Genomic DNA, 12,030 nt, shown 5'->3' with positions numbered 1-12,030 from the left:
AGCACATTCATCCTTACATACCTCAATCATACCACCCATATAAAAATGTCATATCATAATGTAAAATTCCATCACCAAACATATATCTCCAATAACAATCCAAAATGGCTGTCACAGTATCATAAACCCCGAAGTTAATACGTTATCATATATTCCCAACTGTGAATATATATCACACATCGCGTTCCAACTTCATTAACCAGATGTGTACTGCTTCATCAGTTCATAACACAGCATTAAACTTCTGTTTTGATTCTCCAAGCCAAAACGGTGACATCGTCCACTAGACCTGTCCGACAAGGACTCCTTGTTTCGCCCACTCATCCGGGCTTCATCAGGGAAATTCACGTCACTGCTACCTTTAATACAATCTATCAGAAACAACACCATCAGTATAAAATTGGTTAATTCTCACCCATTAAACCCATAAAACCAACCCACTAATGCCCACACTAACCCTAGAAAGGAAGTGCTTCTACACGTCATATACTATCCTCTCGACGCTTGAAATACACAATCTTCATTACCACGTCCAAGTAACCATTATTTCATTTATTTTTCAAAATATGGCGAAAGTGATTCCACATTATATATATAACTTCGCTACTTCCGGAAGCATACCCTGCAACCCAAAAAAAGTAGCGAAAACAATTCAGTCATTTAATAACTTAAAAAATATTCTTATTATTTCGCCAAACCTCTGAACAGGACGCTCAACCCATAACACACACAACCGATTCCGTACTTACATTTCCTCCGGAACTGATGACATCACGTTCAACGACATGATGTAAAACCAAAGGCTAGAGACGGGTTCTTTATAAGGCTATCAATTAACGCATTGAATAATCATCATTGACAAAACCATTATAGTCACTTGATGCTAGCCTTTGGTTTTACATCATGTCGTTGAACGTGATGTCATCAGTTCCGGAGGAAATGTAAGTACGGAATCGGTTGTGTGTGTTATGGGTTGAGCGTCCTGTTCAGAGGTTTGGCGAAATAATAAGAATATTTTTTAAGTTATTAAATGACTGAATTGTTTTCGCTACTTTTTTGGGTTGCAGGGTATGCTTCCGGAAGTAGCGAAGTTATATATATAATGTGGAATCACTTTCGCCATATTTTGAAAAATAAATGAAATAATGGTTACTTGGACGTGGTAATGAAGATTGTGTATTTCAAGCGTCGAGAGGATAGTATATGACGTGTAGAAGCAGTTCCTTTCTAGGGTTAGTGTGGGCATTAGTGGGTTGGTTTTATGGGTTTAATGGGTGAGAATTAACCAATTTTATACTGATGGTGTTGTTTCTGATAGATTGTATTAAAGGTAGCAGTGACGTGAATTTCCCTGATGAAGCCCGGATGAGTGGGCGAAACAAGGAGTCCTTGTCGGACAGGTCTAGTGGACGATGTCACCGTTTTGGCTTGGAGAATCAAAACAGAAGTTTAAAGCTGTGTTATGAACTGATGAAGCAGTACACATCTGGTTAATGAAGTTGGAACGCGATGTGATATATATTCACAGTTGGGAATATATGATAACGTATTAACTTCGGGGTTTATGATACTGTGACAGCCATTTTGGATTGTTATTGGAGATATATGTTTGGTGATGGAATTTTACATGATGATATGACATTTTTATATGGGTGATATGATTGAGGTATGTAAGGATGAATGTGCTAGTGAGCAATTAATGTCTAGATAGGATTTTTTACACATATATAATTCATGAATAAAATTGAAAAATTAAAATGATGATACATTTGTGCTTTCTATAGATAGCAGGATAAATTAGCCATGCTAACCCACCCACCTCCCTGGACAACCTCTGGAGCATCTGCAAGGATGGGTTTTGCTATGTTATCGACTGAGGAGAAGATGGAGCTCAATTGCTTGGAAAGATGCGCGCCGCACAGAACAAAGCTCTGTGATGTCTAGGAGAAAACTCAGCCTCAAGGGCTAACAGAGGATGCCCCCAAACAGCATGGCTAATTCATCCTGCTATCTAAGGAAAACACCAATTTATGGTAAGCAAACTTGCTTTTATTGCAGCTGACCACTTTCTTGGTCGGCTGAATAAAATATTTGCATAGAATTGCCTAGTAATAACCTTACTTTCATGCATTTATCTTATTCATGCATGCAAATTGCATGCAAAGAAGGTCATTGTAATAGAGGGGTTATCTGGGAGGGGACATGCAAAATAATCACGTATATCACACGATATTTGTAATACAACATGTGTTAGAGCCTTTTGTTGCGCCATAAGACCCTAGAGGAATTTGATGAATGACCTTGTAAGATTGGTAAGACAAGACTTCCCTTTGATAAAACCATGTTGACCCTTCCCCATTAAGCAATTAGTTTCCCCATTTCTGCGGACTATGGAAGGAGGAAGTCATCCAATGAAGAGGGAAGATCTGCCAGGGTGTCTGGTGAATGGCTTGACCTCAAGTTTAATGCCAGGGACTCCTTCACCCAGACTGGCCATGGCCTCTTTAAATCTTACAAAAAGAATTATTGATTCAGGGGTTTTTTATGGATCTCATGTGTCTGTTAAATATTTACTTGTTTACCTCTATGTTTTATGATGTTATAGTCATTCACACTGAACAATTCTGATCATAAATAATGGAATACAGTTATTTAAATAAATAAATTAATAAATAAATAGTCTGTCCAACTAAGGGACCATCTATCTCTGATGGGGATTTCTCTTAACCAAACTGGTAGTAGTTACTCTTGACACCATATGGACTGCCATTACTTCCCTAGGAGTCTGGATGATCAGTTCAGTTTGTGATTTGGCAGGATATTGTTTCTAGCTTTTTATAATGGCAGAGTCTAGGGACAGCATGTAGAGAAACTCATCGACCTGCATCCAGAAGCAAAGGCCATCTCTTGGGCTTGGCCTCCAAGAAGGAGAGAAAGCCGTGGATGAATATGTTGTGGATATGGAAGTGGATATGGTATGGATGTGGAAGGCTGTGGATGGATATGATAAGAAGACAGGAAGGGGGTGAGGGGGGAGCTTCCGGACAAAGCAAGAAAGCAATCTAAATACAATATGCAAGGAAATGTCTACGTGAAACATAGGAGAAGTCAGTCCGCAGAAGAGCAAAAGGACAATGCACATTTTGTTACTAATCTTTAGAAATGTCTGCAAAAAAGTGGTCTGCTGGCTTCCACATAGCGACCCAACTGTGCATTCATTGATTTCATCTGGCCACTTCCTTCTCATATCAATAGTATAGACACATGGTATGCCACATTTAAGCTAGTAGGTTGTTTCCAATGGAGCTTAACAACCTTAACAGTTATAAAGGAATCCAACAATTTATTTTTAGAGGGTGATAGAGGGGGCTGAACAGCAAGGGATTTGAGAATGATTAGACTATAGGACATAAAGCAAGTTAAATTTACATCTTAGAGATCGTATCCCAAACAGCATGCCAGAATTGGTTAGTAACTGGACAATGATAAAAAAAAAGATGAGACAGGGCAGCCTTAGGAGCTTTGCAAGTCCAGCAATGATGAGTATTTGAGAGCCCAGCTTTAAATGTAGTCCAAGGCATCCAAATTGTACAGTGAACCAAAAAAAAAAACATAGTTTGTGTAAGTTGTGAGGAAAGGGAAACACGTATTGTTTTATTCCAAAATGTATTCCAGGGGAAATCATAAGGAATCAACAAATAATAGGACCAAACTTTCTCCAGGCCAGCACAACGGGGGAATGAATGTAGTTTGAAATATTTATAAATTTGAGAGGCACTATGATCCTTAATGGTCAGAATATGAAGGATTGCTATTGCTTGTGGTAGTTGAGTGATCATATGTGTATCTAGGGATGATTTGCGGAGGCAGACCATCTGAGCCCAATAATAAAATTGAGATAGGGGGAAATGAAATTCATCCTTAAGTTGTGGGAAGGTGAGAAGTTTACTATTCCGATATAAATGATTGGGGGACCATAAATCAGCCAATTGCCAATTACGCCAATATATGGGCCAGTGGGCAATCTGAAATTTAGAGTTTAACTACAATAGTACCAAAGCTGACGGACAATTGAGGAATAAAATTTTAAAGGCATAAAAAAACTGTGTAAGTGGCTAAAAGTATTGGGTGGGACCAGAAAGGAGTCATCGTAGCTAATCTCAGTAAAGCTGAGAGCGTGACCGGGTGAACCACTGCTCTCTCAAGTGAAGTCCTAGACTCAGGGATGGAGGAGGAGATAACATATTCAGAAACCAAGCAAGAACACTGTTGAAGTAAAAAGGAAGAGATGGTAATACCTAAAGTCAGGAAAATTGACACACACACACACACCCCTCCCCGTCTGTCTGGGTAATTTAAGTGTGCGGAGGGTGATAGGTGAGGGTTTGCCATTCCACAAAAAATGAGATAGCAAGCTATAAATCTTACAATAAAATTGAGGAATGAATAATATTGATAACATACTAAGCATAAAATTAATCTGGGGAGCTAGCATCATCTTGGTCGTATCTAAGCGACCCCACCAGGAGAGCTATAGCGGCGACCATTTATATATACTGTCTAGTATGAGAGAAATAATTCAGCTCTCTGTTTTTGAGAGGGTTAAGGGCAATGAAGCATAAAAGTGTATACCAAGGTACTTTAAATAGTCAGGGAGCCATCTAAATTGGGAAAGTTGGGATGCTATACCTGTGGCTCGACCATTAAGGGGCATCAGTTCCGACTTGGCCCAATTAACATGATAACCAGAAATATCTGAAAAGGAAGATATGTACGCCATTATTTTGGGAAGGGTAGCAAGGGGTTTGCTGACAAACAGAAGGACATAGTCAGCATAAGCTGCAAGTTTAAATTCCGTCCCATGGTATTGAATGCCTGTGATGGCAGGGTCTTGCCGTAAGGCCAGCAGAAGAGGCTCAAATGATATATTAAACAAATATGGGGAAAAGGGACAGGCTTGACTTCTCCACCTCTGTAGCAAAACCTGATGAGAAAGGATACCATTAACAGAGAGAAAAGAATGTGGACAGTGGTATAGCAGTTTGGTTAGGGAGATGAAGGAGTCACCACATCTAAACCAGTGCAGAACATCTAAAAGCTAATCCCATTCTACATGGTCAAAGGCCTTTTCAGCATCAAGTGATAGCACAACTAATGGTTCTGGGATATCTTTGGCCACATGTAAAAGGTTTATCTGTGCATATCCATAATAAGACATCCTTTCATAAAGTCAGATTGGGAAACATGTAATAGCTTACCCACCACATCGCTAAAGCGCAAGGTTAACAGTTTAGCAAAAATGTTGTAGTCTACATTGAGTAAGGAAATTGGTCTATAATTTGAAACCAAAAGAGGGTCCCTATTCGGTTTGGGGAAAACCACTATTCTGAATCATTGAAGCGAGAAGCCGCTATGCCAGATGTCTGCATAGATGCATATAATGACTTTAGATGGGATAAATAAGCAATTTGATGCTAATATTTTATCACGGCCGACCAAGAAGGTGGTCAGCCATGATAAAATAAATACCACCACCTCCTAGGGAAGCGTTAGAAGTGCGACAGGAGGCCCGGCTCCAGCTGCACATTTTAAAGTGGCTTTGTCTGCGTGACTTGCTCTTCCCCTCTGCTGTCACCTGAATCTCAAATCTTGGAAGCACCTTGAGCTGTTGGGCCTGGAACAGTGTACACTCAAGCCCTTCCCCCTCCAGATAGCAGACCAGAGAACAGCTCTCTACTCCAGGCAGCAAAGTAGGATGTTTGACAGGATGGGGAACTGTCTCTTCTTTGCTGTCTTGTCAGCTGCAGACTTACCCCTTCTCTCCCCTCCTATTCTCCACTGCTGCTGATGGCAGACCAGGGAGAGGGGGTAATGGGGGGGGGGGGGCGGGGGGGGCAGCCTGAGGAGCAGAGCAGGAATGATCAAAGAGAAGTCTCTGATCCCTCTGTTCTCTTGTCTCAGCAGCAACCAGCAACACTGAAGTCAGGCGCAGAGGGGCTGGAACAGGGAGTAGAATAGCTTTTCTCCACTCTGTTTTATTTTATGTGCCTCCTGCTCCAGTCCTTCCCCTCCTGTCCTCTGCAGTGCTGCTCAGTTGTTACATTCAGGTCGATACAGTAAAGCTCGCGGGAGAGCGGGCAAGCGCCCGCTCTCCCGGCGTGCGCACAGGCCAGTGTCCTGTACGCGCAATTCAGTAAACTAAAATATTTAAATTAGGGCCGGCAGTAAAAAGAGGCGCGAGGGACACTAGCGCGTCCCTGGTGCCTCTTTTTGGACAGGAGCAGCGGCTGTCAGCGGGTTTGACAGCCGACGCTCAATTTTGCCGGCGTCGGTTCTCAAGCCCGCTGACAGCCACGGGTTCGGAAACTGGACGCCGGCAAAATTAAGCATCCGGTTTTCAACCCTCGAGCCGCGGGCCATTTTCAAAATTTGTTTTTTTTTTTTTTTTTACTTTTTTTAACTTTCAGGACCTCCGACTTAATATCACCATGATATTAAGTCGGAGGATGCACAGAAAAGCAGTTTTTACTGCTTTTCTGTGCACTTTCCCGGTGCCGGCAGAAATTAGCGCCTACCTTTGGATAGGCGCTAATTTCTGAAAGTAAAATGTGCGGCTTGGCTGCTCATTTTACTTTCTGTATCGCGCAGGAATGACTAATAGGGCCATCAACATGCATTTGATGGCCCTTATTCAGTAAGGGTATTACCCTTACTGAATAAGGGGTAAAGCTAGCGCGTCCAAATGCAGGTTAACAGTGCGCTCCACCGGAGCGCACTGTACTGTATCGGCCTGTTGGTAAGGAAGGCAAAAACCACATTGTTGCTCATGAAAGTACTACAAGTGGACCCACCCCTGTGCTAGCAGTTTCAAGACAAACACAAGAAAGTATTTATTTAGTCAGTGGGCAGTTGAACTGTGGAATCTGCTGCCACCAAACGTAGTCACAGCAAGCAGCATAACAGGGTTCAAGAGGGGGGTCTGTCTGCATTCCTGGAAGAAGAGGACATAAAACAGATATTAGAGATTGGGAGGAGGCCAAGTGACTACACACTGTTATAGGTCTACAGGGAGCATTTAGATGAAATCTGGTTTTCATCTGGTGACTCTGGAGCCACTGTTGGAGCCGGGATGCTGCTCTTGCTCTGACCCAGCCTGGCCATTCTTATGCTTCTACTGCAGGGCCTGGGAGCACACGCTGACCTTTCCATCTTACTGCTGCCACCCTTTGAGTTTTGAACCAGCCATTACAGGTGAGGACTGGAGGCGGAAGGGGGTCATGGGATGAGGCCATTGGGGGGAGGGGAGGAAGATAGATGGCTCAGGAAAGAATCATGAAGGGGGCAGAAGGGAGGGAGAGATCCAGAAAGTGGCTATGGGTGAGGCTCTGATACTAAAATATTGATTGAAGCTGTCAGGAGTTTAGGTACATCATTGTGTAGCAGTGATTCAGAAAGCGATAAACGGATGCATCACACATTTCTGTGTGACAGATTTAGATATTGTGCATCTTTTAAAATTATGTATGTAACAAGACACCTTGCTCCGTTACCAGAAAGTTCTTGGAAAGTCCTGTTTCAGAGAGTGTGGTTAGAGGGACTAGTTAGGGCAGGATTCATTTGGTGCAGCTCCTCCTTTTGAGGGTGTAGGGATAGACATCCCCCTCTGTGGGTTATAAATCAGCTCTCTACAAAGTTCTGCAGGAGGGGAGAGTTTTGGAGGAGGTTGGCGAGTTTTGTGTTTAAGTTAGATTTTGGGCCTCTGCCCGGGCTCCATCCAGCTTGAAACATCTGGGACAGGTTGGGGACTCCACTTCTGCTACCCAGCGCTTAGGTGCAGGGTGGCTGTCTCCGGATACTCCTAGGACTTTACCTTTTTGTTGTAAGAGAGCGGAGATACCCCATGGTGTTACGTGGGGAGAGGTCCTGGAGGGCCCTGGGTAGGGAAGACCTGCCCCGCTGGGACCTACTCCGGCACCAGAGGAATGGTGGCGACCCACTGCAGAAATCTCTGGAGCTGGACCTGAGTTGCGAAAGACAGAATTGGCTGTTGGCCAGGAGGAAGATTTTTGCCCCCTTTCCTGCCTGGGATCTGTTACATCTGGAGCCACCTGCTCCCTTAGGGATTCCTTCCATCTGGGACCTGGAGACAAGCAAGAGATACAAGAAAGAATACCTTCTAACTGTAAGAACAAGTTTAAGAGCCTGGAGGACCCCCCCCCCCCCCCATCCGGAGTCTTCACACCCCTGGGAAGAGAGAGGGTTGCACTCTGCATTGACTATTTTTGCCAGTTTTACCAGTTAGGAATAGCCTGCCCACTTAGGGATACCAATCTCCCAAGCCCTGGATGATGGAAGTTTCCTTTATCTGGTATTTAAGATCTGTGCTCAGATTGAGGGAAGAGGCTGTAATGGAAAAGCCACTGTGCTATTGAGGACACTGTTGTGTCATTTACCATTCTGATTCACCTCATTTTGGACACCAAAAGAGAAGTCTCCAGTGTTTTGTTTGACACTACTGACCACAGTGAACTGAACAACAAATACACCTCTCCCAGGGACAAAGATTAGAGAGAAAGGCACCCCTAGCACTCTGGGCCCTGAAAGGATAACTTTTCCCCCCACCCAACCAAGGATCCAAACCCCGGGGAAAGGAGACTGTGTTTTATGAGCTAGCCTGTCTTCCAACCCCGAAGAGAAAATAAACATCTTTTACGGCCCAATCAGAGTGTAGCCTGCTCCTGAAGGTGGAGGTTACATCTAGCATATCACAGACTAAAAGAGCACTCACAAAATTCAATGTATCTTTTTTTTTTTTTTTAGGCCAAGGTGTGGAAGGAGATAAGAATGTTAAATAAATATTAAATGGTTAAATGGTAAGGAGCGTTCTATCATTTAATGTCCATTAACCACTCATTTGCTGCCTTAGTTCAAAGTCTCTTCACGAGTATCATGTGTTGCGACCGGCCCATCTTACCTCCCTCTCCGCGCCATCCCGGAACTGGCCCTGCTTCGGGGCAGGATGGAAGAGGCGTTTCGGAGGGCCTCCAGGCGCACCCGGCCGGCCCTCCTGCTGCAGGCCTTCTCTTTGCGGCAGAGACGCCGCCGTCGACTCTCCCGGGGCAGGATCTTAGGCACGCGCTCCTGCCCTCCTCTTAAAGGGCCCGTGGCATTACAGGACTGCCTGCTCCTCTGCATGACGTCAGCCCCAGATCAATATATAAGGTGGCTCCTGGCACTCAGGAGTCGCCTTAGTAACTTCTCCTCCCCTCCGTGGTTTAGTTGCTCCTCGGCTCCGTTGTTCACTGTTCCCAGCTGACCTTGTTGGTTTTTTATTACGTTGATTGTCGCCCAGATTTGACCTTTGCCAGTTTTCACTAACCACTTCTGCACGCTGCCTGGAACCGACCTCTGCCTGAACTCGACCACATCTGACTGCTCCCTGGAACATGACCTTTGCTTTGGCTGACTACCCACGGACTGACTACCGGTATTTGAACCTTACTTTGGCTGACCAATTTACCCTGACTCTGGCCTTGATCCTTACCATACATCCAGAGACTCTCTTTTGCCCTTCTCTGGCCTCTCGAACTTCTAGCCTAAACATCAACCGTGCACCCTTCATCATGGTGGGCACACACTTGAACTTTCTCTCAAGGAGATCCTGCGAGGCCTACCTAATCCCAGGCGGCCCGCGTAACCAAGGGCTCAACCTGAAGGAACCCTGGGTTGCTAGTGGTGAAGCTCCAGCTAGCCTCTGTCTCCTCTTGTGCTCCACCTCCTAGTGGCAGGCGCTCTCTGGGTCCGACCAAGGAGCCTACCAACCCTGCACTAGGCCAGGGGTCCACCTCCCGGCACAACAGTTTGCTAAGGCCATGGACTCAGCGGAGTCTGCCCCGCTACAGGCCATTCCTGGTTTGGCGTCCAAGATACTAGAGCAACAGCGATGCCTCGAGACCCTGGCCTCCTCCCTGGAGTGTCTGCAGAGTCAACTGGATTCCTACCCCGTGGCAATCCAGAAGCTCCAGTCAACTTTGGAACAGGTAGTAACAGACATGAACCACCTTGCTACACAACAAGACTTTTTCCATCGGCTTAACGTTCCACTGCCTACGTCGGCGGATCCCGTATCCCCGGCTTTCGGCCCTGTATGGCTGGTCATTCCTTTGCTGGCACGCCTCGCTATTCGGGGAAACCCTAAATAATGTTGGGGATTTCTCAACCAATGCTAAATGCACTTCACGCTACAGCCCTCGCTTTTTCCTGACGACCATGTCAAGACGACGTTTATCCTATCCCTATTGGACAGCTAGGCCCTAGCATGGGCCTCCCCCCAGTGGGAGCGCACTGATCCTCTATTATCAAACCTTCCACAGTTCGTGCTTGCCTTCAAGCAAGTTTTCGAGGAACCAGGAAGACTTCCCACCATGGGGGCTGACCTCCTCCACTCATCAAGACTCCCGGCCCCTGAACAATTACGCTATAGAGTTTCAAACCCTGGCAACAGAGGTAAACTGGCAGGGGGCCAGTTTGCACACCATTTTTTGGAAGGACTCGCGCCTTGAATAAAGGATGAACTAGCAGCCCGAGAGCTGCCTATCTCCCTGGATGGGCTTATCGATCTCACCGGGAAGACTGATTGCCGGCTTCAAGAGCGAGCTTGGGAGAGGGGCTCCTCCCAATGGAGCCACATCAAGGAACTACTTTTCCCGACGGATGAGACCAATTTAGCCGTGGCCGAAGCAATTGGACTACGGCTGACTCACGACAGCTGAGAGATCTCGTTGCCTTCAGGGTGGTCTATGTCTGTATTGTGGGAACTCCACACACTTCTTGTCCCAGTGTCCCGAGAGGAAGGAGCGAACTTCACCTCAGAAAACACCCATGAAGGTAACGCTTGGCCTTATTACACTGACAACATCCTTGCTCCATCTACCCGCCTCCTTGGAACTTCCCAATACCAGCTTTTCCACTCAAGTGCTAATGGACTCCGGTACTGGTGCAAACTTTATCCAGCAGGATCTCGTTAATCGGTACATGATCCCTCCATGTCCGCTGACTTCTTCAATAACACTCTCATCGGTTCATGGGGTTGTCCTTCCGGGTTTGGTGATTCAAATCACAACTCTCTTTCTATGAAAATTGGACTAGATCACACGGAGCAGATCTCCTTCCACGTCTTAACTACAGCAGTAAGCCCCATAATTCTGGGCTTGCCTTGGTTGCAGTCACATCAAGCATTCTTTGAATGGACCACCGGTAGTCCAGTGCTTTGGGAACCATAATGTTTGGAGTCTTATTTGAAGTCTGTGGTACCATCCCAGACTTTAACCGTAGTTACTGTTCTTCTAAATCCGCTCCTTATCGGAAAAAAGTCGCAGGAGACTCAAACCCGACCCTCCTCCCTTCAAAGGGACATGTTGGGCACTTTGTTTAACCATTTGAGGGAGCAACTAACTCAAAAGACGTCTGAGATCGAGACGCTCGAAAGGGGACACAAGTAGACCATGAAAGGCTTTGTGTTGCTCCTTGCTTATAAGGAAGAGGAGAACCTGAGTCTGCATAATAGGTTACATTTGGAGGGACTGAAGAGACGCGTCTTCACAACCCCTTCAATACTGTCAGGAACTCCAGTCATTCCCCATGACCACTCTAAGAAGGATATAAAACTGCCAAAAAGTTTTAAGTTATCTGTAAACCGACACAATGTGCAAACGGTTGTCGGTATATAAAAACCTATAAATAAATAAATAAATAAATAACTCGGTACTCCAATTAGGACCACTCTCCCCATATACAAGAACCCCAACATCCAGTCTTCTCGTCCCTCCTGAGGGGGCCCTTGAGGAGGGGATACAGTTGCAACAGCCAGTAGCAGGATTCACAACTGGCCCGTCTTACCTCCCTCTCTGCACCATCCCGGAACTGGCCCTGCTTCGGGGCAGGACAGGAGAGGCGTTTTGGAGGGCCTCCAGGCGCGCCCGTCCGGCCCTCCTGCTGCAGGCCTTCTCTTCATGGCAGAGACACCACCGT

This window comes from Rhinatrema bivittatum, chromosome 5 (assembly GCF_901001135.1).
Source record: "Rhinatrema bivittatum chromosome 5, aRhiBiv1.1, whole genome shotgun sequence".
In the NCBI taxonomy this organism is placed as follows: domain Eukaryota; kingdom Metazoa; phylum Chordata; class Amphibia; order Gymnophiona; family Rhinatrematidae; genus Rhinatrema; species Rhinatrema bivittatum.
This window is presented reverse-complemented; position numbering follows the sequence as displayed.